The following is a 26,061-nucleotide window of genomic DNA, read 5'->3' on the forward strand; positions in this document are numbered from 1 at the left end:
ATAAAAGATGGAGAGCAGCATAACCTAGTGGAAAGGGCATGAGCTTGGGACTCAGGTTACCTGGGTACTAATCCTAATTCCCCTGACTGCCTGCTGTGTAACCTTGGGGGAGTCACTTAACTTTTCTGGGCACAGTTACATCATGTGTTAAATGGGGATAGAAAAGCTGTTTTCTCTCCCTCTTAAACTGTGAGCCCTATGTGGGACAGGTGTTATGTCCCATCTGACCATTTTGCATCCAACCCAGAGCTGGGCACATAGTGCTTAATGAATGCCATTATTATTATTGTCTATAGGGAGCAAAAGGGGGAAAGGAAATACTCAAATAAGTCAGCAGTGTGGGGTGGATTGTGGCTGGAAATGTAAAAAAAAATAATTGAAAGGAATTACCTTCCATTGTAACAGAACAACAGTGATGAGTGCTCTGCATGAGGCCATTTGTGACCAAAATAAAATTGGTGACATTTTCAAATTAATATTTAAAAATTTGCTTGAGGGATATAATAATAATTATGGTATTTGTTAAGCACTTACTATATGCCAGGCACTGTACTAAGCGCTGGGTTGGATACAAGCAAATTGGGTTAGACATAGTCTCTGTCCCACGAGGCTCACAGTCTCAATCACCACTTTACAGATGAGGTAACTGAGACCCAGAGAAGTGAAGTTACTTGCCCAAAGTCACACAGCAGATAAGTGGAAGAGCTGGAATTTGAACCCATGACTGTCTGACTCCCAGGCCTGTGATCTATCCACTAGCCCATGCAGATCCCACTCCTGTCCCAGTTGGACTCACTGGTCTGTACCCAATTCCAGCAATCACATGAATTGTGGTCTCAACCCCCAGTGGATTAATTACATCCCAATATAAGATGAATTTATTCATGGAGAGTAAATTAGTACTACCTATACAGAAAGTCGAGGGCGAAGACTCAAGCTTACTGTGTGGAAGAAGACGATGGTAAACTGCTTCTTTATTTTTACCAAGGAAACTCTTTGGATACACCACTAGAACGATTGCAGATGGAGGTGGGGCTTTCTGGGAGAGACGTGTCCATGGAGTCGCTATGGTTCGGAATCGACGCGACAGCATAAGACAGAATAATACAGAACAATAACAGTCTGGTTTCCATTGTTTCCTAAATGAGTACAAAGGAGAGAAAACAGCACCCCAGAAACTCAACCCTAGATGTGACAGCAAGAAGGAGCAATGCTGTGGTCTGATGCAAAACCGAGATGCCCTTAAGTTGGCACTGACCACATCAGTCGTGACTTTCAGAGAAACAGGAAGTCACCATCTATAGTTTGAGCCTGAGCATAGACATAACAGGCCCACACCCCAGGTTTTTAGAAATTTTCCACAAATTGCTCTGTAAAAGGGCTCCTTAAGCATCTTAGTTCTGAAAGACTGTGCAGTTATGTAGTGGATGTATGATTGACCACTCTTGGCTTTGAGCGTGGGGGCAAATGGCATCCCCAGAATGAAATGTTGGGTAACTCCCAGGGGGCAACACTTCAATGCATCCAAAAACTGTTGTACTTTGAAAAATTTAGCATCAGCAAGAAGCTGAACAGGTTGCTGGGGGAACTGTGCTTAGAATCAAGGGAAATTGTGTCTGATTTATCTGGAATTCTTTGAATGTGTCAATAATCATGTGACTGGAGAAGAACTGTGGGCGATTTCTATTCGTATCATCCAAAGGTCTTTCAGGTTTCACACTAAAGACTTAAATGGAGTATGTGACTCTGTATGTACATTAGTGCTAAGGGTAGTTATTGGGATGATGTGACCCCAGAGTGGTGATAATTTATTGGAGAAACCTCCCGAAGAAGAGGGATTTGAGGAAAAGATGAGGAGTGCTGTGGCCCAGGGAATTGGGAGGGGAAGGGATTTCTGGGTTGTGAGTTTGTAGGTCAAGTAGGTTGGGGTATTGACAGCTGTGATGGGATAGTTGAATAGAGAAGAAGATTTGGGGAGGAAGATGAAGAGTTTGGGTTGATTATAGGTTTGAGTGGTGGAGGGGGGATAGGGAGGCCCATAATAATAATTGTGATTTTTGTTCAGAGCCTACTATGTGCCAAGCACTGCACTAAGTGCTGGGGAAAGATACAAATTAATCAGGTTGGACACAGCTCCTGCCCCCTTGAGGCTCAGAGTCTAAATAGGGAGAACAGATGTTGAATTCCCAATTTAAAGATGAAGAAACTGAAGTACAGTGAAGTTCAGTGACTTGCCCAAAGTCGCAGAGCAGAGTAGTGGTAGACGTGGGATGAGAACTCAAGTCCTTTCACTCCTAGGCCCATGTTCTTTCCACTAGGCCTTGAGGAGATGGCCTGGAGCGAGAGGAAATGCAGGACAGTTCTGTCCCATCTGTCCCAAGTGGTGGTGATAATCTATTGAGCACCCTCTGCGTCCAGTGCACAGTACTAAGTGCTTGAGAAAATACCACAGAAGTACCAGAAGTTTCTCTGATCCACAAGGAGATTTCATTCTAATACAGTTGGACCTAAAAATATTTGCCAAGTGGCAATCAAAAACAATCATCAATGGTATTCATTGAGTACTTACTAGTGTAGGGAACTGTACTAAGCACTTAGAGGCAAAGTGGCTACAAAAGAGACTTCCTTCATCCTTCAAAAGCGAAGACTTGGAAGAAATTCCAAGGGAAAGGATGGAAACTTTTCTGTAGTTCCCCAAGTGTAACGTCTCCTGAGCAATAACCTAGTGGATAAAGCATGAGCCTGAGAGTCAGAAGGACGTGGGGTCTAATCCTCTCTCTGCTACATACGTGCTGCGTGACCTTGGGCAAATCACTTAACTTCTCTGTGCTTCACTTACCTCATCTGTAAAATGGAGATCAAGACTGTGAGTCCTATGTGGGACAGGGACTGTGTCCAACCTGATTAACTTGTGTCTACCCCAGCGTTTAGTACATTGCCTGGCACATAGTAAGCAGTTAACAAATGCCATAAAAAAATCAATCGATATTATTGAGTACTTATTGTGGGCAGGGCATTGAACTAAGTGACTGGGAAAATACAATATAGTAGAGTTGGTAGATGTGAACCTGCCCACAAGGAGCTTACAGTAGAGCAGCTGAAAAACATTGTTTCCTGAACACCTTAGGGAAGTGAAGCTGAATTAAAACATTCAGAGCCCAAACTGCATGGGACAGCTTCAGCCAATCAAAAATATTGTTCTAAGAGCTCAAAGAGTTACAGAATAGCAAACCACAGAGCCTGCCCTGAAGGAGTTGACTCTCTATGAGGCAGACAGACAATAAAAGTCAGCTGCACCTTCTTAAATACCAGGGGACACCCTCACACTAACCCAAGGTCTAGAGCTTGGTGCTCCCCCAAGGTGTGGGAGTTTTTTATATTTTATTTTAGGTGTTAAGCACTTACTGTGTGCCACGCACTGTACTATGTGCTGGTAGGGATATATGCTAATCAGGTTATACATAGTCCATGTCCCACATGCCACTCACAGTTTTAATCCCCATTTTATAGGTGAGGTAACTGAAGCACAGAGTAATAATAATAATAATGATGGCATTTGTTAAGCGCTTACTCTATGTCAAGCACTGTTTTAAGCGCTGGGGGGATACAAGGTAATCAGGTTGTCCCACATGAAGCTCACAGAGTAGTGAAGTGACTTTCCCAAGGTCACACAGAAGATGAGAGGTGCATCTGGGCTTAGTACCCAGGTCCTTCTGACCCCCACTCCTGTCCTCTGTCCACTAGCTAGCTCCTTCTCCGGTTGGAGTTGCTATCTTCCCAAGGGAATTTGCAATTCCTATTTTCAGTGGGTCATTTTCTTAATGGCAAGACCATGGACTTCAAGCAGCATCAGTAGTAATATTTCTGAACATCTAGTTGGTGCAGTGCATTATAGTAGGCCCTCTGACGTACAGCATAAAGAAGTGACATCTCTGTCCACAAGGAGCTTACTTTCTAATGGGGGAGACAACTAAAGGAAGGGAAGTATCAGGTGGTTGGTTTTTTTTCCTGTTCCTGATGAGAAAGCTTTTCCACTGCGGTTGTCTCCATTACAGGAAGAAAATTATTCTGCATTTGGAAGCTGCAAATAGAGAGATAAAAGCAAGTAAAAGAAGAGCATGAATTTGATTCACTCCTCTGTAGTCTGCTGGAAAGATAAGTAACCATCTGTCATTGTATTTATAACAGATGCACTTGGTGCATTTGTGCCATGAAACACACAGAACACTCTGTGGAGCTGTTCTGGGCTTTGCCCTACAAACAGTGATGAATCAATCGCCCCTTTTCTAACCTCCCTTGAAGACCTGTTGGGTTGAATTTTTTTAGATACTGGTGAAAAATCATTTGTGTTGACACCAGCTCCTGGAGGGGAGGAAATGATTGATGTTTTTTGATCCCCTTATTAACACAACCATATCCTTTCTCTCTAGTCCTCTGGAGCCATCTCCATTATGCATTCTGGGCTCATTCTAGGCACAGAGCCCCTGCTGTTGTGAAGCGCGGAAGTCTAACAGCCTGTGCCTCTATTACATTTTTAATCACCGTGAGGTGGTGAAATGCCAGCAGACCCGCTCATTGCTCTAGCCTGTTCACAACTTGCCTTCTAGGCTGTAGTTGGAATGTTCCGGTCTCCCCGAGGAGTTTGGGAAGGTGCAAGCCGGTGACCTTTCTGGATTTGGAGATCCTCTCCCCAGCTCTCCCTCATCCTGAATTCTCTCTCAGAGAGGCAGGGTGGTCTACTGGAAAGAGCATGGGGCTGGAAGTCAGGAGACCTGGGTTCAGTTCCCCATCTACCTGGCAGAAATGACTTTCTCTTCAAGTGATTGCCACTTGAATCTCCACTTTAGGGAATTCTCCAGAGAAGTAAACCTTGGTTTCTCCTTCCTACTCCCCCGCCCCAGGCTCTTGTGGCTTTCTTGGTCTCTCTCCCCACACCCCAAACTTGCCCTCCTGTTTTCTCAGTCCCTCTGGGTCATCTTCTATTCAGCATTTCTTGTAATTTTGATTTTTTTTCCCTACAGCTACAACACTATCAAGTCCCGCGGGGGGCCTTGGCTGCTGCCGCTGTTTCCACCAACCCGGCCTCTTCCTCAGTTGGTAGTCCTGACCTTCAGGGATTCAGTCAAGTACCAGGCTAGATCACGGTATGATTAAGGGGGATGGAAGGCAAGATGAGGAGGATGGCCGCGTTGGGAGTGGGGAGGGCAGTCTGAGGCTCTTCTCTGCACCCTCTTTGTTTCTTCTCCTCCTTTTCCTCCACTGGCACCAAGTGCTGTCCCCCATCCCAACCCCATCGAGCCAGGATCTCTGACTTTGCAGCCTCGGGAGAGGGAGTCTTCCAAGCCACAGAAGTGTCCGGGGTGTGTATGTGGAGGGGAGTAGCAGAAAAAGTGATGTCCCCAGTGGGGACCTGAGAAAATAGAAATACCAAGTAGAAAGGAGAGCTTTAGAGAGGTGCAAGGGGTTTGGGGAGACAAGGGTTGAGTTTGAGGTGTGAGACCGGGGGGGGGGGGGGCGGGGGCAGGAAATCTGGGAATATCTGCAGAACCCCAGGGAGAAGAGAAGGGGTAGAGCTAGGATTACGTACCCTGGAATTGTTGTGGGAAGGGGGAAGAGGAAGCTGGCTATATGTAGCTTGACAAGCAAAAGGTCGTGCTGATGTTCCCAACATAAGGAAACTGATGTGGAAATCGATGAGTCTGATGGACAAGTCTTGTGTTTAGACATTCTGGTATCCTGTCTGACCTTGGACAAGTCCCTTAACGTTTCTGTGCTTCAATTTCCTCATCTACAAATGGGTATAATAATACCCACTTCAGAGGCATGCTGTGAGAGTAAGATGAGCTGCTGTATAACCTTTGGTAAGTCACTCGATCTCTCTGTTCCTCAGTTACCTCAATTGTAAAATGGGGTTTCATTACCTGTTCTCCTTCCTACTTACCTCAGTTTCGTCAACTGTAAAATAGGGATTAATTACCTGTTCTCCTTCCTACTTACACTGTGAGTCCCACGTGGGACGGGGACTGTATCTTACCTGATTTATTTTGTATCAACCCCAAGGCTTAGTCCAGTGCTGAGGAAACATAGTAAGCACTTAACAAATACCACAGTTATTATTTCTGTTATTCAAACCTCCTGATACTTTGGACTTGTGTAACTTCCTTTGGGAACAAATTCCACATGGTCAGCACTGCTGTCTGAAGAAGTGTTTCCCTTTTGGGGGGCGCTACCACTTCCATGCTTCAGTGGGTGCCCCCTTGTCTTGCAATGGCATTTGATAAACAATTTCATGTTTGCCCTGGCTCGGCTAGTCATGATTTCGAAGACTTCAGCGATATTTCCTTCTGGAATCCTAATCGTTTTTGCATTTTCTCATGTAGAAGGTCTCCATTCCCTGATAGCCTTGTTGATAATAATAATAACAGTAATAATTGTGGTATTTTAAAATGCTTACTACTTTCCCAGCACTGTATTAATGTTGGAGTAGGCACAAGTAATCAGGTTGGACACAGTCCTTATTCCACATGGACATTCCTGTCCATCTTGATTTACTGGCCAAAGGTCAGACCTGTCCTTCCACTGGGATCACTGGCCAGACTGGTGACCCGTTCCCACCATACTGGCTTTTGGGGGGAACAGATTGAGATAGGGGTTTCCTCCAGGAGAACTTAAGATGCTCACAGTGGTAGCTCAGTAGTGGCAGTGTGTGGCCACCTTGCAATGGAGCAAACACGCCCTCTTTATCGCCATCATAAATCAGCTCTCTCCTCGGGTTTTCCTTCTCCTTTATTTTCTTTGGATAAATTGCTCTGTCCTCCTGGCTGGGAGCAATTAGTGACCCAAACCAGATCTTTAACTGGGAAAGTTAGAAAACTCCAATTATAATTGCAGTGAAGGCTGCTGCTTCTGTCAGATGGTACTGGTTTTGCACAGAGTTTTTTTTTTTTTTTTTACGAGCGTGCCAACAGCAGGCGGCTGCTGTGAGAGCTGAGATCTGTTCAGTATTTCACATCTGCATTTGATTTAAAATTAAGATATTCTGGGGAAAAGCCAACTACCCCACAATACTTTGTTTTTCTTCAAAGTACTGGTTTGCTTAAGAGAAAACATACTGATCCAGCTAGATAAACAACTTTATGGCTCTGGAACTAGATTTTTAATGTAATTTTGAAGCCTTTGAGGATCTGGGGAAACACAAGCTTTTTCAGTTGCGACTTCTCACAAGTGACCTTTGAAACGTGCTCTCCTGTTGTTTTTGGTATCACCAGGGGAAAGGGACGTGGTCCGCCACCTCCAACTCTATCCCCTGCTTGAAGTTCTGGCTTGAAGTGGTGTGTGTGTGTGCGTGCACACGTGTAATGTGATGTGATGTGAACCAAGTGGAGTGTCAAAGTAGCCTCTATGAAGAATCCCACCCGGCCTTTGCTGATTTGTCTCTGGGCTATTTCTGGGCTGTTTCTGAGGCTGGGTTTGGCTTGGCTTCTCTGACAGAGACCTTTTACATTCTGAGGTAATTCAGTGGAAGGAGTTGGGCTATACCCCGCCCTTGGAAACCTTTTGTTTTAATCATTCTGCTCCGGGCGAAGGTCAAAGCCCCAGAGAGCGGCTGGTCACTCTGAACCTGGGAGCGGAGGCGGGAGGTGGGGGTGGGCCGGGCAGATTCCAAACAAAATCTCCAAAAGGGTTTCCCACCTCGGAAACAATGTCCACCAAGGAATCCCCCTTGCCTCTTGGTGGGAGAGGAGGAGGGGGGCCCAGTGAGCTGGTTTCTAGCTCTCAGCTCCTGATAAATGTCCCAAAATGTTGTGTGGGAAGTGCTCTGGGGCTTTTTGTCCATTCTCTTGTTTCCTATAGAAACCTAGGAATGGGAGTGGAGTACTCCATGCTAATAATGATGATGATAATAATAGAGGCATTTGGTAAGGGCTTACTGTGTGTTAAGCACTGTACTAAGCACTGGGGTAGATACAGTATAAGCAGATCAGATCCAATCCCTGTCCCACACAGAGCTCACAGTCCCCAGCATCACTTCAAACATGAACCAGATCACCAGACCACACAGGGAGGGAAGAAAGGGAAAGGTAATGACCACCTCAGCTCTCCCCAGAACTTTTTGGAAGCTTGGTGTGGGAGATTACATCAATCAATGGTATTTATCGAGCATTTACTTTGTGCAGAGCACTGTACTAAGTACTTGGTACAGTACAATACGACAGAGTTGGTAGACACTATTCCTGCCTGCGGGAGCCTACTACATGGTAGGAAAGGACCAATGAATGAGAGAGAGATTGAGAGAGAAAGAGAGAATATGAACAAACTACAAGATTTGTGGGGAAGTAACATGTTCAGTGAGTAGGCAGTAGCATGGCAGTAGCATAGTAGGCAGTAAGTGTGAGTAGGCAAAACTTTGAAGGAACCAGGCAGTGCTCTAAATTGTCAGAGGCTATGGGAGGTTGGAGGAGCTCCTGTTGACTTTTTATGGTGCCTACCCACTGACTCCCAGCTCTTAGGTACTTGGGCTTTGTGTTAAATCTCATTTTTGCCATTTTGGGGTGAGGTCAGTGAGTGATGCAAGTATCTGGGATCTACCTTTCTTGATTCACTTGTAGCTCCAGTTTGGGAGACTGGGTAGATGGCGGAAGAAAATTGAAATTGGGAGTCAGGCGACTTGGGTTCCAGTCCCACTTTTGCCACTTGCCCTATGGGTGATCTAGACTTAACTTTCCACTTAACTTTCCTGGGCCTCGGTTTCCTCATCTGTACAATGGGGATTCAGTACCTGTTCTCTCTCCTACTTAGACTGTGAGCCCCAGGAAGGGCAGGGACTATTTTTGATGTGATTATATCTACCCGCCTCCCACCCCCAGCGCTCAGTACAGTGTGTGGAATAGATGAAACACTTGACACACCGTAATTATTGTTGTTAGTAATAGTATTGACAGTAGTAGTAGTAAAGTGAGCACCTTGGTCATATGATTTTTCCCAATGTCACGGAGTTTAAAATCAGACAAAATGCAGGCAAAAGCACTGTACCTCTAATGGGAAATAGTCTGACCTTCCTCTGTGAAGCTAAGAATTTACCCAGATTCTCATTCAGGTCTTTATCACCTACAGTGAGATTCTCTTATAGGAGGGGAAGTGTGTCCCGGCTTCCAAGACTGGGTATGGAAAGGTTCAGACAATGGTCAGGACTTGGACATTAGACCATCTTCCCCAGTGATTTTTCCAGCAGATGACATGAAGTCAAAAACCCAACAGTTGGCTCCCAGTCTCCCTTCCTGCTCCTGAGTCTTTCCTCAGTCAGTGAAAATAGATGGAGCTGACTTCATTTTTTGACTCTTAATTCTTAAATCAGGAGACCTCAAACCCTCTTTTCAGCAACTACATTTTATCAAAATATTTCCTTTGGATCCTGATGTTTGCTCCAAGGTGAATTCTACTGGGAAAGAAGGGTGACTTTGAACAGAGTCCATTAAGTCATTTCTGAATTACGTGAGCCATGAAAAAGCACATATTTTGTAGTTATTAAAAATAACCAAAAAACTGAGCCCTTCCTCATTTCTCATTTTCAGTTTTAAAATGGCAGAGATCTTGTAAACGGATTTTCCATGGGGCTCTTCCTTTCTCAAATATGAGATACAGGAGTATCAGACTACCCCAGGCCAACTCCGGGAAGAATATTTATTACCTGCGTGGTGGCTCAGTTTAGTATTTTGTTTTCCTGAAGAAGTGAACCCATGGAGGTTGAGGAGGGGAGAGTCCTGGGCTCCCCATAAAACCAACCCCCTATTCTCAGAGAGAGCAGAGCAGCACCAGCCCCTCAGTGCCCACCAACACTCCCTCTAATGGTTCTGACCAACCCGAAGGCCAGATTCACTCTATCCAGACTGCACACGCAGCCCCAAGTGAATTCCTCAGCAGAACCCAAAGTTGATGACAACTGGGCAGTTTCCCAGAAGGAACAAGGAGAGTGTGGGAAGGGGCAGAGGGCTGGGGGGAGTTCAAAAGCTGGTTTGCTTTTTCTGGGTTCAGAAAGAATTATAGGAGGGCCTGGGAGTGATCCCGAGTAGGGAGAAATCCTGTCAATCAGCCACTAGTGTTTTCTGGGCCATAACTCTGCCGAGGACTGCTATGGTAATTGGTGAGAATTGCAAAGTCAAAGAAGAGGACCCAGTTTCTGCCTTCTCTGTGCTTACAATCTGAGGAAGCTGAAACATGCCAGCAAAAGTAAAATCCAAGCAAATTGGGCTGTATCCTTTAACAAAAGCCCAGTAGAGATTTAGGTTCTCTACTAAACCTCCTGATTTAGTCCTCCTCATCAGTAGGATTTAGGTTCAGACACTCTATTAAGTACTTGGAAGAATGAAATAGTGTAAAATGGGAAGAAATGAGAGTTCATTTGAGGGGGCAAAAATCTCTATATTCTTTCACTGGGACGGGCCAAAATAGCCTTGGAATTAGAAACCTATTCGTTTGGAATGAAGAGCAGCTGAGTAGAAATAATGCTGGTTTCCGCCATTTAATCCAGTTCGTTACTAAGATAATGTTCAAAGTGGGCCTGGGTTAAAGTACAAAGGACAGGTAAATGTGCTGAACTTATGCACAGGGCTGCTGTGTCAGAGGCATGCAGCTAGGCCAGTCCAACCAAAAATCAAAAAAAGATCCACCTTGTAAAATCTGTCTACTTTCTGATAGTGTACTTTCACTCTTCTTTCTCTTGGGGGCTGAGGAGGTGCAAGAATGCTGTCTAATTTCATGCTTTGGGGAGCGAGTGTGCATTTTAGATCTTTCATGTGTGTGTACATCAAAGTCAAGACTTAGAAATATGGGTTTTTAGGGTTTAGGACCTGTGAAAAATTGCTTTGGTGACCGAAGACCCGGGGGAGGGGTCACAGTGATGGCATTGTATTGTAGATGAACCAGGGAGCACGGCAAAGTTGAAACTCAGGGCTAAGGGGAGTCTGGAACCCTACAGTCTCATGACTGTGGCAGAGATACTTGGTGGGGGTGGGTGGAGAGAAACAGGAGGGATTTCACATGGGATGACAACATTCCACTGACAGCAACAGCCATTACTTGTACATCAAGCGGCCAAAGTAATGGACGGATTACTACAGGCATCCGATTTTTGTTTCCTTCAAATGGGTAATAATCAAAATCATAATAATGGTATTTAAGTGCTTACTATGTGCCAAGCACTGTTCTAAGTGCTGGGGTAGATACAAGGTAATCAAGTTGGACACAGTCCCTGTCCCACGTTGGGTTCATTATCTTAATCCCTATTTTACAGATGAGGTGACTGAGGCATAGAAATGTTAGTGACTTGCCCAAGGTGACACAGCAGACAAATGGCAGAGCTGGGATTAGAACCCATGTCCTCAGACTCCCAAGCCCTTGCTCAGGCCACCAGGCCATGCGGCTTGCCTGGTCCAGCCAGGAATCGGCTGATCCACTGACAGTATTTACCGAATACTTATCCTATGGAGAGCACCATACCGAACTCTTGGGAAAGCAAAGTAAAATTGATAGATGTCAAGAAAATTCCTGGTCCAAAACTCCTGGTGCAGACTATTTTAGGGTTAGCATGAGGGATATTACATAATGGTGGTATTTATTCAGCGTTTACCATATGCTGACAACCAGGGCAGATGCAAAGTAATTCAACTAGACAAAATTCCTGTCCTCCGCAGGACTCACCGCCGAAGGGAGAGGGAAAACAGGTATTTTATTTCCATTTTACCAGTAAGAAACCTGAAACCCACCCAAGTTCATTGAACAAGCAAATGGTGGAACCTGGACTAGAAAGCAGATTTCTTAACTCCCACTCCTGAGTTCTTTCCACTTGGCAACACTGCCTTAATTGTGGTATTTTTTAAGTAGTCACAAGATAATCAGATGAAGTATAGTCCCTGTACAATACGGGATGCTAAGCCTAAATAGGAGAGGGAATGGGTATTGAATCCCCATTTTACAGATGAGGAAACTGAGGCATAGAGAACTGATATATTTGCTCACGGTCACATAGCAGACAAGTGTCAGATCTGTGCTCTTTCCCACAAGACATGTATGATGTGACATGTTAGAACACTGTTTTTGTTGTGTACTTTCCTAGAGCAACCCACTGAATTGCCACCGCTAGTCCGAAAAGCAGAAGAGGGAGGTGAACCTTTGCTATTTGAACTGTGACTCTGAGGTCGGGCCAGGTTTCTTGAAGGGCGATACATCCCACCCTCTTACTCCATCTCTGCCCGCCCCTCAGGGACACATTTGGGGGTGAATCTATCTGAGCAGTGGCCACTCATGTCCATGAGTAGAAGCAGTCCATGGTTTGTTGTGTGATGCCAAGGTGGGGTGGATCTCCTGCCACTTCTTTCACCAAAGATCAAAGGTGGCACTTGAGGAACAGCCAGTAGCATTGCCTAGTGGAAAGAACTCGGACTTCAGAGTCAAAGGACCTGAGTTCTAATGCCAGCTTTCCTGCTTGTCTGCTATGTGCCCTCGGGCAAGTCACTTCACTTCTCCCTGCCTCAGTTACCTCATCTGTGAAATGGGGATTAAGGCTGTGAACCTTACATGGGACCAGGGACTGTGTCCAACTCTATTATCTTGTATCTGCCTCAGCGTTTAGTACGGTTCCTGGCATATAGTAAGCACGTAACAAATACCGTAAAAAAAACCCACAAAAAACCTTCTGCCCGTGTCCCGGGAAAACACTCAAATGGCTCCTGGGATCGTCGGACACTGCGGGCACCCTGTACCAGTTGGGGGCCCCTTAACGGCAGGGACTGTCTGCCCGCAGAAGGGGAAATTTGGTTCTTTGAGCGTCTCTCTTTCCCAGTGTCTGTGCTGATGCCGCAGATGTGGCGGGACGTGGTAGCCCCGTGGGTATTCGCTTATGCCTTTTCCTTTATTGGTTTAAATGAGAAAAGAAAAAAAGCTACTACATGATCCCCTAATGGTTTTCATGTGCTCAGACAATATATCTTCCCCTGCATCTGACTCATACACCACTGTGCAAACATATAACCTGTGATTTGGTTTTTGTTTTTTTTGTTGTTGTTTGGAATCAAAGCCGCCTTCTCCGTCAGACTGCAGAAAAGTTCTTTGAGGAAAAGAGCAGAATGTCTGTTTACCTCATTTGGGATTGAATAGAGCCCTATGTTTTACTCTCTTTTGCACAATGGAACTCTGTCCCGAGTATTAGCTGACTGGTTTCTGGATATCCCCACGGGAGCATGTCATCTATAGAACTGGAGGGAGAGAAAAATATTCCATTCATCTTCGCAACAGTTTTTCACATGCTCAGGAGAAACAGCATCTACAGGACCCAGAGGAAATATACAGACACGGTGGCTTAAAGGTGATTTGCCAGTGAGTCAGTCGGCCACAGATCGTTCAAGAGCTTCGTTATAATTGGAGACTGTTGGTGGCAATGCAGCCCCACAGAACCGGGCTTGTGGACGTTGGTCTGCAGCTGGGCAGGGGAATCATGGAACTCTTCCAAGGTGGTTTCAGAGTCCCGACTTTGGAAGATGTGTCTGTGAGGGAAGGCAGAGAGGGTAGAGTCACGGTCCATCTTTCTCTTTTAATCAGAATGGGCTGACAAGTAGATGTCGGTCCCGCGTTGGCCTAAAGGGCCCTTAATCGTCAAAGTTGTGGCACTTGTTAAGCGCTTACTTGGTTGAATTGTACTTTCCCAAGGGCTTAGTACAATACCCGGCACATAGTCAGCTCTCGATAAATACGATTGAACTAATGAATGATTGACTGATATGCGCCGAGTACGGTGTTAAGCACTGGGGGATGTAGAGTATAATCAGTTCAGTATAGTCCCTGCCCTGTAGACTGCTGATTTGATTACATGGCTCACAGTCTAAGGGGGAGGGAGAACAGGTATTGAATCCCCATTATATAGTTGAGGAAACCGAAGGTCAGAGAAACGAGGTGAATTGCCCAAGGTCACCCAGCAGACAAGTGGCAGAACGGGGCCTAGAACTTAAATTACCAACTGAGCGGTATTCTCTCCCCTATCCCCTCCCAAAAGAAGTTGAAAAGCCCTGCTCTAATTAATTCACTTCTCTTAGGGCTCAAATTCACCACCAAGGAGAAGTTTACTGACCTCAAAGGATTTGGCCTGATGAATCTTCAATAGATGATCCAGTGGCAGTGCAATTTAGCGGTTGTCCAATTTTCCCATGTGAGGGATCCATTCTCAGTGAGCAAAACTGAGCAAAATTTAGAGACCTTTTCTTCTGGGTTGTATATACTGACCTTCCTACAACTCTCCTCCTCCACCCAAATTCAGAAAGAAGCTTTTCTCTTCTCTTGTGCCCCAACATTAAAAGGAGCATGAGATTGGAAATACTGGGCAAAGGCCTGGTACAAAAAACAAGACCCATCTTTGAGGAGAGAACAATCACTCATTGGTATTTATAGTACACTGCAGTGAAGTTGGTAGACAGGTTCCCTGCCGCTTGCTGTGGGCAGAGAATGTGTGTTTATTGTTGTATTTTACTCGCCCGAGCACTTAATGCAGAGTTCTGCACACAATAAGAGCTCAGTAAATACAAATGACTGACTGACAAGAGGGAGAACACATCCAGAGAGGGTTGCCACACTTCTCACCTGTGCCTTTCTAACCCCACTGTCTCTCCAAATGTGTTGTCAGGCAATTACAAAGCCTTGACCCCGTGGCATGTCTAGAGAGACACTCACCAGTAGTGGAGAAATCTTCATGGTTTTCCCCTACCTGGTCATGCCAAGGTCACAAACTTTGTGTGGAAAGCCACTTTGGATCTCCCTCTCCCTGAGGATTCCCGGTTAACGATAGCCATGCATTGACTTCCAGTGGCATCTCGGTCCACGGAGAGGCCTATCAAAATGGCCGAGTTGCCCGGGGCCGGGGCCGGCAGAGATACGGCGTATGCAAACCCTCCCCGTGTTCATTCACAAATCTCCCGTCGTCCTGGATGCGATAGCTAAACAATCAATTGCTAGGATACAGGGAAGCATTACCACACTCTGGATCCCAGGGTGGTTTGTCAGAGGAAAATTGCAACTTTTGGCTCTGGTGGATGTGAAAGTTCTTGCGGTTGTTCAGGCATTTCTGTTCAGTGAATGTCCCCAGCTGCAGCACACCCCTTTTAGAGAAGCCATTGACTCATGCTTTTTGCCGTCACAATGAAACTGTTTTTATAAACAAAAATAAATGTCCAGTGTTTGCTTACGGTCAGCTCCAAATGAGACGTCTCTCGGCAACCAAGAAAAATGTTTCGGAGAAGGTTTTTACAGCTCAGAGCAAAGCTATTTTTAAACAAATTAGGGAAATGTAGGAAATTAAAATGAAATCCTTTTCTAAATTAAAAAAAGGGCAGGTCTTCTAGAGATTCGCCCCCAAGTCAGGCAAGGGCTCCAGACCAGAGAATTTAATTTGAAGTCCCACCAAGTAGAGTGGGTTCATATTTATAACGGGGATCGGCTCGCAGACAAGTAAACCTGGGAGCTGCACAGATATTTGGGACCCCTGAACCGTGCAGGCAGATGATCTGAATCATTCGGCCCCAGGAGCGGGTTTGAGGGTCCCAGGTTAACTCACCTCTCCACTTTCCTTTCCCTGTGTGGACAGAGCTTTGGTCCCTAGTGGCTCAAAGAAAAACAAAGTGAATCAAAAGGACTTTGTGACTTCAAAGGAATGCAACAGCCCTGCAGGCTAAACTTCTTCTCCCTGCTTAAAGTAGTAACTTTCTCTCAGGTTACCCAACTGTTTCAAAGATGTGGAAGGCAAAGCTTTAGCACCGTATTCCTCCCACCATAAATTCCCACATTTTCAGAGGATTGTTGTAGATGCTCTGTAAAGCCAGGCACAGCCCCTCCCACTCAGCAGCTGGCAAATTTGAGTGTTCTGACCAGGTCATCTCTGATGGACAGTGCTCCCTCACAGTGCTCTCTAATGTGCCTGTTTTTGTTAGTTGTTAAGCAAACATTTCATTTTGCCCACCAAGATCTAGATGGAGACCCCAAACCTACCTCTTATGTCAAAGCTATCAAAATGAAGAGCTGCACAGCTCGTGTCCTAGGAATGGCCACAGAAGCAGTATTGTCTAGCAGAAAGAGCAAGGCCTGGGAAGTCAGAAAACTAGGTTCTAATCATGGCTCTGCCACTTGTCTGCTCTGTGACCTTGGGCAAGTCACTTAAATTTTTGGCACCTTGATTTTTGTCATCTGTAAAATGAGGATAAAATATCTCTTCTCTTTCCTACTTAGACCTTTAACCTACTGTGGGACATAGACTGTGTCTGACCTGATGTCTACTCCAGTGCTTAGCATGTAATAAAGCACTTAACTGAGACACTATTATATAATGATGATAATGATAATAATTTAGAAGGCCAAGCCAAAAATAAGTTTCCTTAGTTAATATCTAAAATGTGTTCACATGTATTCCAGTGCAGTGACAGGTCCAACGATTTCTTGGTCAGACAAAGCCTAGTGGAGAGAACACGGGCCTGGGAGGTGGAAGGTCATGGGTTCTAATCCCAGTTCTGCCACTTGTCCACTGTGTGACCTTGGGCAAGTCACTTTACTATGCCTCAGTTACCTCATATGTAAAATGGGGATTAAGACTGTAAGCCCTATGTGGGGCAGGGACTGTGTCCAATCTAACTGTGCTTATCTGTGCTTGTGCTTACCTGATTACCCTAGTGCTTAGAGCAGTGGTTGGTATATGGTAAGCACTTAGGAAATACCGTGATTATTATTATCATTATTATTGTTATTAAAACCAATCAAAAAGGTGAGTGTGTCCTTTGGAACACTCAAAGATAGTGTCATTCACAGTATTAGCCAAAATGAAGACCTACAGTGCAGATGTGGTGGGCCTCACATTGGCCGATAGTATTTTACCATTTGACTTCTTGAGTTGTGTCCTCAGCATCACTAAAGGGCAAGACAGAGTTGCAAATAATATGGTGGTTGAGCAACTAAGGGAAGCAGCATGGCCTAGCAGAAACAACAGCTCAGGACTGGGAGTCAGGTAACCTTGGTTCTAATCTTGGCCCTGCCACTTGCCACTTTCCCCCTCTAGACTCTAACTAAGCTCCTCGTGGGCAGGGAATGTGTCTACCAGCTCTGGTATATTGTACTCTTTCCCTAGCTCTTAGTACAGAGCTCGGCACACAGTAGGTGCTCAGTGAATACGATTGATTGATTGCCTCCTGGGTGACCTTGGGCAAGTCACTTGACTTCTCTGCAATACTGTTTCTTCCTCTGTAAAATCAGGATTAAATACCTGTTCTCCCACCTTCTTAGACTGTGAGCCTCATGTTCATTCATTCAATAGTATTTATTGAGCGCTTACTATGTGCAGAGCACTGTACTAAGCGCTTGGAATGTACAAATCGGCAACAGATGGGAAAAGGACCATGCTTTATTTTATTGTATCCTCTCCAGGGCTTGGGACATGGTAAGTACTTAACAAATACCATAATTATTATTTTGGAGCACAGTCTACTAGCTACTGGGAGGCATTGACCGACATATGTGAGAAAAGTGGATGACAGCAATATACCCAAGGGATCATTGACTGGTGAATTGAAGTACTGGGAGGGACAGTAAGCAAAGACACATTTTTAAAGATTAATGAAGCTTAGCATCAGAAAATGCAGCACAGAAGAGAAGCACACCAGACCTCCCAGACCGGTGGAAATGAAGGGTAGAGTGAATCTTTTTAGGGTGGTGACTGGGGGACTATATTACAGTAAGAGGCACACTCAAAAACTGGACCAGCATAAAATAATAGAAAGTGCAACGGCTGGATAGTGGAAGTGATTGACAGTCAGGCATCATTTTTTTTTCAGCTACTTCCACACAAGTAAAACCTCGCTGTCCATAACATCGTTATCTAACCCAATGGATGTGTCTTTAAGGACATTTTAATAGTGGCAGTAGCAGGACTGGCTTACATTTTTGAGTTTCCCATCTCAATGTGTTCTCACCTCTGTAAGATGAAGGGAACGGGTGGAATTTCAATTCACAGAAGGACAGACTGAAGGCAGATAGAATCACTGCCGGGGTCCAAAGTGAGTTCGGATCAGATCTTGGGGTATCGTCACTATTAAATGTGGTTTCTGGAACCTCAAAATCATGGGGATTAATTCATATTAAATAAATTTTCCCCCTCTCAGGGTTACACCTGGAGAGTTTCCAGTACTTTACCAGTCTCGACTATGGGAGGGAAAGTCAAACAGAGGCATATCCATTCCATTTTTTAGCTTGGTTAGTGGCTAGTGGGTGGAAGGCAATCTGCTACTAGTCAAAACTCCCCTGTGCTGGGCAGCAACAGCATGGGTGAAAGTTGAGGGTGGAGACTCAAGTTGACTGCGCGGAAGGAGGCAGTGGCAAACCACGTCTATATTTTGACCAAGAAAACGCTGTGGATACACTACCAGAATAATTGCAGATGGTAGTGGGGCATTCTGAGAGAGATGTGTCCAAGGAGTCGTTATGGGTTGGAGACAACTCGGCAGCATGAGACAAGATCATTCATATTTCATTCCTATTGTAGATGTGAAATTGACTGTGTTTCCATGTAGAGAAAGCCCAGGCGGAAAACAGCCTTATCAGAGGCAGCAAATGATCCTTCAGTTGTTGATGACAGTTGACCCTGAGGGCTCTTCCCCTTGACTTGGGAACAGCATCCCTGTTTTCCACGGATTTGGCCCACGTGGATTTGTAGAAGCTTAAATATTGAAACTCTTTGCAATCTATAATAGGAATCAGTGCTCAGGGTTGCAGTTTGGTTAAGCTTTACTAGGAGGGATTTAAAATAGACTGAAAAAAAATCATCATAATGTGGATATTAAGGGAGGAAATTGCAATTGTACTATTTACCACTCGGGGGCAGTAGTGCCAGGTGTCAAAAGAATTTTTCCAGCGAGGGAGGCTTAGCTCTGCAGGAGTGTCTTAATAGCACATTTAAAAACTGATTCACAGAGCGGGATTCATACTTGAACGGCTCCAAATCATAGAAAACAATCTTTTGTTCCCTATCGAAACAAATGTGTGGATCCAAAACAGAGGGTGGAATTAATTGTTCCTGCTTCTGGGAGGAATTTTGCCTTCCTTTAGGTGTGTGACTCCAGGACACATCCCTTGGGGGAGACATCTTTCAGTTCCCCGTAAGGGAGGGAAAGAGAGGCAGCTTCCAAAAGGGTGAGCAGGACCAACGTAGTGACCCTTTCAACTAACAAATTTCCACCCCTATATATGACCTTGCACCAGTTCCCCCCTCCTCCTCTACTTATTTGGGGATTAGGCTCATTCTCCAGACCTTGTCTTTACCCAACTCCCCCAGAGTCAGCCGGTGATGGATTGTGTGTGTTGACAAAAATTGCACATTAAAACCTTTCCAATTCTTCAGTCAATTAACAGTCTTCTATTTGCAGGCAAGGTGGCCAGTTTGGTTTCCAGCTAGTCTTCCCCTATCCAGGACCGATACTGTGCCAGAAGTTCTTGTGCATGTGTTTTTTTTTTCAATTTTCCCCTCCCAGCCTCCCTCCACAACCGCTCCTGCTGTCGAGGTCCACAGCTCGGACGTGGTGCTAAAGTTCATCAGGATCTGGGAAGGGGAAATACAAAGATCTGGAGCAAGGTGGAGTTTCGGGAGTCTAGGATCTGCAAAAGCAGCATGGTCTAGTGGAAAGAGCAAGAAGGCTGGGAGTCAGGAGATTTGGATTCTAGTCCCGGCTCTGCCTCCGGCCTGCTGTGTGACCTTGGCTGAGTCACTTACTCTGTCTGGGCTTTGGTTTCCTTCATCTTTAAAACAGGGATACGATATACTGTGAGCCTCGTGTGAGACAGGGACTGAGTCCTACCTTATTATCTTGTAGCTACCCCAGCCCTTAATATAGAGTAAGTGCCTTATAAATACTATTTCCATTACTTTCTCCAAAATGGATTGGGAGGATGTCATCAAGCCAAGTTATGTATTCAGTGTGATGTGGATGAAATTACTTGTGACTCCTGGTCCAGTATTTACAGGGGTCATCTGTGGAAATGCTATTTTCAGACTTCCTGTTTACAGTTTTGCTTAGTGTGGTGATCTTTTTAGTCCTGGCTTTTATGAGGAGGAGCCTCTCTTCTATGCAGGGAGGTCATCATTGGAGAACTTTGTAACTAATGACTGAAGCGGTACCCAGCTAGGACTGTGCTTCTTTGAAGTCCCCAAATCCTGGAAACAAACCACCCAGATCAAGGGAGCTGTCGGGATCCTTCTACAGCTGATCAAGCCTTTAGGTGACCTGCAGGGAAAGCTGAAAACCTAACCGTTTTTCCTTCTTTCCAATTGCTTGCTTTATGTGGTTTTGATCTTGGTGGCATCCCCCCGAGGCCCAATTCCTATGAAGTGCAAGGAATATTTTCATTTCAGGAGTTCAGGAGAGACATTCACTACGTATCTGGCAGTGGATTGGGATGAAGTAGTGGGTAGATTTCATGCAGTACTGGAATCCTTTACACAGCCCCTTACTGTCTCTCTGAGAAAATGCTTCCAATTCTCAGGTCTCCGTTGCTTTTAGGTACTGCAGTGTGGGGGGCAGCATGTCCTAGTGGAAAGAGCACGGGCCTGGGAGTCAGAGAAACTGTATTCAAATCCTGGCTCTTCCACTTTTCTAATGCGTGACCTTGGCCGAGTAATTAACTTTTCTGTGCCTCCATTTTTTCATCTGGAAAATGGGGATAAAAAATACCTGTTCCTCCTTATATTTAAATGGTGAGCCCTACGTGAGCTGGGTGTCTGTGTGTATATGCCCTTAGCTGTTTTCATGCAGTTTGGAGACTCAGCTCAGATCACGCTGCGTTAAAAGAGCTTAGGGCTTGCACAGAGTAGAACATGCCTGCAACCTGCAATCCTCAGGCTGCTGCAGAAGGGAGACAACAAGAGACTGTTCCTTGTGGCCCCATTACAGCAGGAAATTGAACTTTGAGCCCCACTGCACCGAGCTGCTGATTTACATTCTCTCCCTACTCAAAACCATCACTGATGAGATTCAGAGCTCCAGCTTTTGAGTGATTAGGTAGAAATGCCGCCTGCTTGTCTGCTGTATGATCTTAGGCAAGTCACTTTACTTCTCTGTGCCTCAATTACCTCATCTGTAAAATGGAGATTGAGACTGTGAGCCCCACAAGGGACAGGGACTGTGTCCAACCCAATTTGCTTGTATCCATCCCAGCACTTAGTTCAGTTCCTGGCACATAGTATGAACTTAACAAATACCTTAATAATTATTATAATTGTTATTATAATAACAACCTAATTGAACTGGGCAGCCAGAGTTCTCACACAGACCATCGGTCCGTCTGTCGGGTCTCTATTCCAGGTACTTCTTCTTGGAGAACTGCCTGATGCTTGATTCCCTGAGGAGCTTGTGTTTCCTTCTGATGAATCATCTGAGTATTTATTGCATTATCTTAAATATCTCAGGGAATAATAGGGCTGTTTTAATTTCCTTCGGTTGAGTCGTAGCAGGGCTGGGGCAGTCATTTCTGGCACAGGAGAAAAGTAGAAAAGTTGTTGTGTCTCGTTTCATTCAAATGATCTGGGTGATGATTCACTTTTTGGGGCACTTTTTTTTTTTAACCAAGGCAGCATTAAATGTCTGGGAGTCATTTTCGATCAGGAATTGACCTCAGAAGTATGTTAACATCATTTCGAAAACATTCTTCTAACACCGCAGAAGTATGTCCAGATCAAGAAATTACATAAATCAGGAGAAAATGGAGGCCTGATTCGATGTCTGTGTAATGTCTGTCTGCCCCTCTAAATTGTAAACTCGTTATGGGCAGGGAGTGTGTCTGATGATTCTGGTGTATTATACTCTCTCAAGTGCTCAGTACAGTGCTCTGCACATAGTTAACACTCAGTAAATACAGTTGATTTTTTTGGTGTATATTCTGGATTGTTTTTGTGTGTATTCTGGCTCCCCTTGATTTTCTTAATAACATTCTTAGGCCTTTCACTCATCAAAAGAGCCCTGAGTCCCAAATTCACCTGCACGTGATCAAGTTTCTATAAATATTTTCAATTGCTCTTCATGAAAAAACAAAAAAGAATTCATCCCTTTTGGCTGCCAGATATGAAATGTTCGCTGATTTCCTGAAGTTCTGAAGAGACTGACTTCTTGAGGCTTATGGGTTTATCTGTAGAAATCTGTGACCAGATTGTGTATCTGCATTGTGTCTGTGTGTGTGTTTGTGTGTTTGCCTGGGCTCAGTATCTTCTCAGGAAAAAGCAATAATGTGTGGTAGGGATCCGGTGTGTTGGGTCCTCTTTAAAATATTGAGCTAATTGTGCTTTTTGTCAAATAGCCTTATAAAATATTATCTTCCAAAGCAAAGTTATGATTGAAAAGGCAGTTGGAAGGAAAATTTAGCTGCTCATCTTCAGGCACTGTTATACTTCTTCTTAGTTTTTTAAATGAGTTAGGTAGTTTCAGATCCAGTCCCTGAAGACAAATTTCATTTCACTCTTTTTCAGTGTGGACCTGAAAGCCCCAGGATAATTCAGTGACATTTTGTGGTGTGAGAGAGCTGCACCTGTGAGTCTAGTAAGTCTACCTCAGTGCTTAAAACAGTGCTTGACACATAATAAGCACTCCACTCCATTTCATTTAAAAAATTAACTGCCCAAGATACAGTGTGTTCAATTATCATTATTTATCAAATTGTTCATAACTAAAAAAGGGCATGCTAAATAGCAAGTGGCCAGAGAAATAGTGAAATAAATAAGCAAAATATGTATTATAATGAAAGGAAACAGAAGAAGAGCTTCTTTGGCAATGTACACTAGACTGTAAGCTCCTCATGGCCAAGAACCATATGTTTTATTGTATTCTCCAAAACACCTAGTACAGGTGCTCAATTAATATTACTAAAAGATTGGGTGAATGAATGAAATTGGCTAAAATAGTACTGAGGTTCTACTCCACAGGAAAACAATAGAACACAGAAATTCTGTTATTAAAATGTCAGTATTTTAGGAAGTCTGGTCAGGTCTCCCAGCTTTGGTTCAGGTGAAGAGAATGTGATGGAAATTCTCTTCCTCTTCTAATCTCCTTCTTTCCTCTCTCCCTTCTGTTTTCCCTCTCTCTCCTTCTGCTTTCTCCCTACTTTCCTCCCTCTCTTTCCAGCCTCCTGCCCCTCTCCTTCCTTCTTTTCCATCTTCTCTTCCCTCTATTTCCTCTCTTGCATTTCTTCTCCTTTTCTTCTCCCCTCCTTCCCTCCTCTCTTCTTGCCCTCCTCATTTTATTTTCCAACCTTCTCCCCTCTCCCTGTCCAATCCTTCTTTCCCATTCTTTTACCATAAAGGATGCATAGTAGGCCATTTTTCTTATAATAATAATAATTATGGTAGTGGTTAAGCATTTACTATGTGCCAGGCCTTGGGGTGGATACAAGCAAATTGGGTTGGACATAGTCCCTGTCCCACATAGGGCTCACAGTCTTAATCCCCATTTCCCAGATGAGGTAACTGAGGCACAGAGAAATGAAGTGACTTGCCTAAAGCCACATAGCAGATGAGTGGCAGACCCTGATTAGAACCTATGCTTTATCCACTCTGCCAGGCTTCTTCTCAAATCAGGGCCTAAAGTTCCTCTTGTTGCAAGTAATTTTTAATTCTAACCTTTCAGAGTAGCCTGAGTCATAAAAGATTGTTTTTCCCAAGCGATCCCTTTTCTCCCACTTTCCCAGTGAATCTCTTTTCCCCATTTATAGAAGCAGTGTGGCTCAGTGGAAAGAGCACGGGCTTTGGAGTCAGAGGTCATGAGTTCGAATCCCGGCTCGGCCACTTGTCAGCCGTGTGACTTTGGGCAAGTCACTTCACTTCTCGGTGCCTCAGTTACCTCATCTGTAAAATGAGGATTAAGACTGTGAGCCCCACGTGGGACAACCTGATTCCCCTGTGTCTACCCCAGCGCTTAGAACAGTGCTCGGTACATAGTAAGTGCTTAACAAATACCAACATTATTAACATTCACACAGCTTTTGTATTTTGTTGGCTTATTGATACAGTCTCCCTGGGTCATGCCTTTAGGAGCGAGAGAGCCCTGTGTCCTCCAGTCAGTAACGGTGGTTTTTCCTCTGGCCAATGGCTCTTCCTGGGGTTTTGCAGGCATTTGGCTCTTAGGCTTGGTTTATGTCAAGTCTCTGTGCCCAACTTTATGCTAAGCAGGGACTGTAGGTCACGTAAACTACCCATGTGTGAACAACTTCTTCAGATTCTCTCCCCTTGAGTCACTGATTTCCTTGAAAAACCCAGACCTATTTTTATTCAAGGGTGGGGGGAACCCTTTTTTTTTATTAAAGTGGGCTTGCAGCTCAGTATTATCCCTCTTGAAAGGATCTAGTATAGGGTCTTGAGACTCTTAAGCCCCTAGGTACTCACCCCATCTCCTGTCACTATAGCCCTTCTGTATGTATCTTTATACTTGGTGGTTTCCCCTCTCTGTTATTTACGGTAGCGTCTGTCTCCCCAACTAGACTGTGAGGTCCTTGAGGGCAGGGATTGAATCTGCTAAGAAAGCTGTAAACTCATAATGGGCAGGGAACATGTCCACTAATTCTATTGTACTGTACTCTCCTAAGCGCTTAGTAAGTGCTCTGCACTTAGTAAGCACTCCATAAATGCCACTGATTGTCGTACTCTCCCAAGCCCTCCGCACAGAATGAACATTTAATGAATCTTGTTGATGGACGATTCTCTTCTTTGAATATCCTGGGAGAGATCCATGGGTTCTATTGGCATCATCTTTACATCATGGAGGCAGTCCTGAGTTTGGTGAAGATGTCCCCTAGACGTTGAATGCAGCACGGAGTCCTGCAGGACAAAGAGAAATGGTGGCTAGTCAGTGATTCGTGGGTAATGAGAGAGAGGGGTTGGGGCTCCCAAGAGCAACCAGACCGGAAACAACAAAGCCTGAGGGACCAGCACTATGAACTGCCAAGGCCAGAGAACCCAGGTTAAGGACCAGTAACCCCAGTGAAAGAACTAAGCACCGTGTCCAGGGTTGTTCACTTTCCCCAGCTCCACCTGCAGCTGTGAGCACCAAGCCTGGCAGGTGTGTGCTCTCCTCCACTGCCCTTCTTCCCCCCTCCCCCCACCACATTCTGATGATTTAATTGCTTAAATCCTTGGGGCTGAGCTCAGTATGTATCTGTCTGGTGCCAGGCTTTTAGCTGAGAGAAGTCTGAGCAAAAACAAAGGCTCAGTCTTCTGTTTTCCTTCTGTTTTATTGATGATTCTGGCAGGGGGCAGGCTTAGAACACAGCCACCATTAGGAAATTGTGATGTATTTGGCAGCGCGATCAAAGCCACCTAGTTTATAGTGTGTGTGTGTACAACACGTCTAAAAATGAGTAGAGGAATTAGATTAATAAGGCCCTTTGGCTTTTATTGAGGCACAATAATAAGTCATTTGACGGCACGGAAGACAGGCAGAACCAAAAGCCACAGGTAGGATCTCTTCCCCTGAAACATTATAACCACAACACAGGTATTCGGGAGGGAAGGTATAAGCAAAGGGTGGGGTGTGGAGTTGGTTTAAGTGAATTAGTTTTCTAGCTGGCTTGATGAAGTAGCTGGAGGCCTCTCCATGGGTGTCTAGGATCTAGAGAAGCAGGGTGGCCTAGTGGCAAGAGCACTGCTTGGGAGTCAGAGGACTTAGGTTCTAATCCCAGCTCTGCCACTTGTCTGCTGTGTGACTTGGGGGGAGTCACTTAACTTCTCCTTGTCTGTTACCTCATCTATAAAATGAGAATTAAGAATGTGAGTCCAATGTGGGACAGGGACTGTGTCTGGCCTGATTACCAGCACTTAAAACAGTACTTGATCCATAGTAAGCACTTAACAAATACCGTAATCATTATTATTGTTAATAAGCGGTAGGGATGGCAGAGTTGCACAAGTAGACCTGAGTCCTACCAAAAGGCTTTGGAACCCAGGGGCAAGTCAGGCTTCAGCAGGAAACAGTAGAAACTCCAGGGAGTCTGTAATAATAGTGATGATGA

The 26,061-nt window shown here is 44.8% G+C and overlaps 2 long non-coding RNA genes across 2 annotated transcripts; one reads left to right on the forward strand and one right to left on the reverse strand.

Moving 5' to 3' along the window:
• The first annotated feature begins 4,746 nt into the window (after positions 1-4,746).
• LOC120638574 lies at positions 4,747-22,602 on the forward strand. Its single transcript, XR_005660295.1, has 3 exons — positions 4,747-5,144; positions 5,820-5,861; positions 22,532-22,602. It is a non-coding gene; the product is annotated as an uncharacterized LOC120638574 (long non-coding RNA).
• On the reverse strand, positions 12,892-15,094 carry LOC120638575. Its single transcript, XR_005660296.1, has 2 exons — positions 14,716-15,094; positions 12,892-13,538 (listed from the first exon to the last, which is right to left on the reverse strand). It is a non-coding gene; the product is annotated as an uncharacterized LOC120638575 (long non-coding RNA).
• Positions 22,603-26,061: the final 3,459 nt, after the last annotated feature.

This window comes from Ornithorhynchus anatinus, chromosome 8 (genome assembly GCF_004115215.2).
Source record: "Ornithorhynchus anatinus isolate Pmale09 chromosome 8, mOrnAna1.pri.v4, whole genome shotgun sequence".
Classification (NCBI taxonomy): domain Eukaryota; kingdom Metazoa; phylum Chordata; class Mammalia; order Monotremata; family Ornithorhynchidae; genus Ornithorhynchus; species Ornithorhynchus anatinus.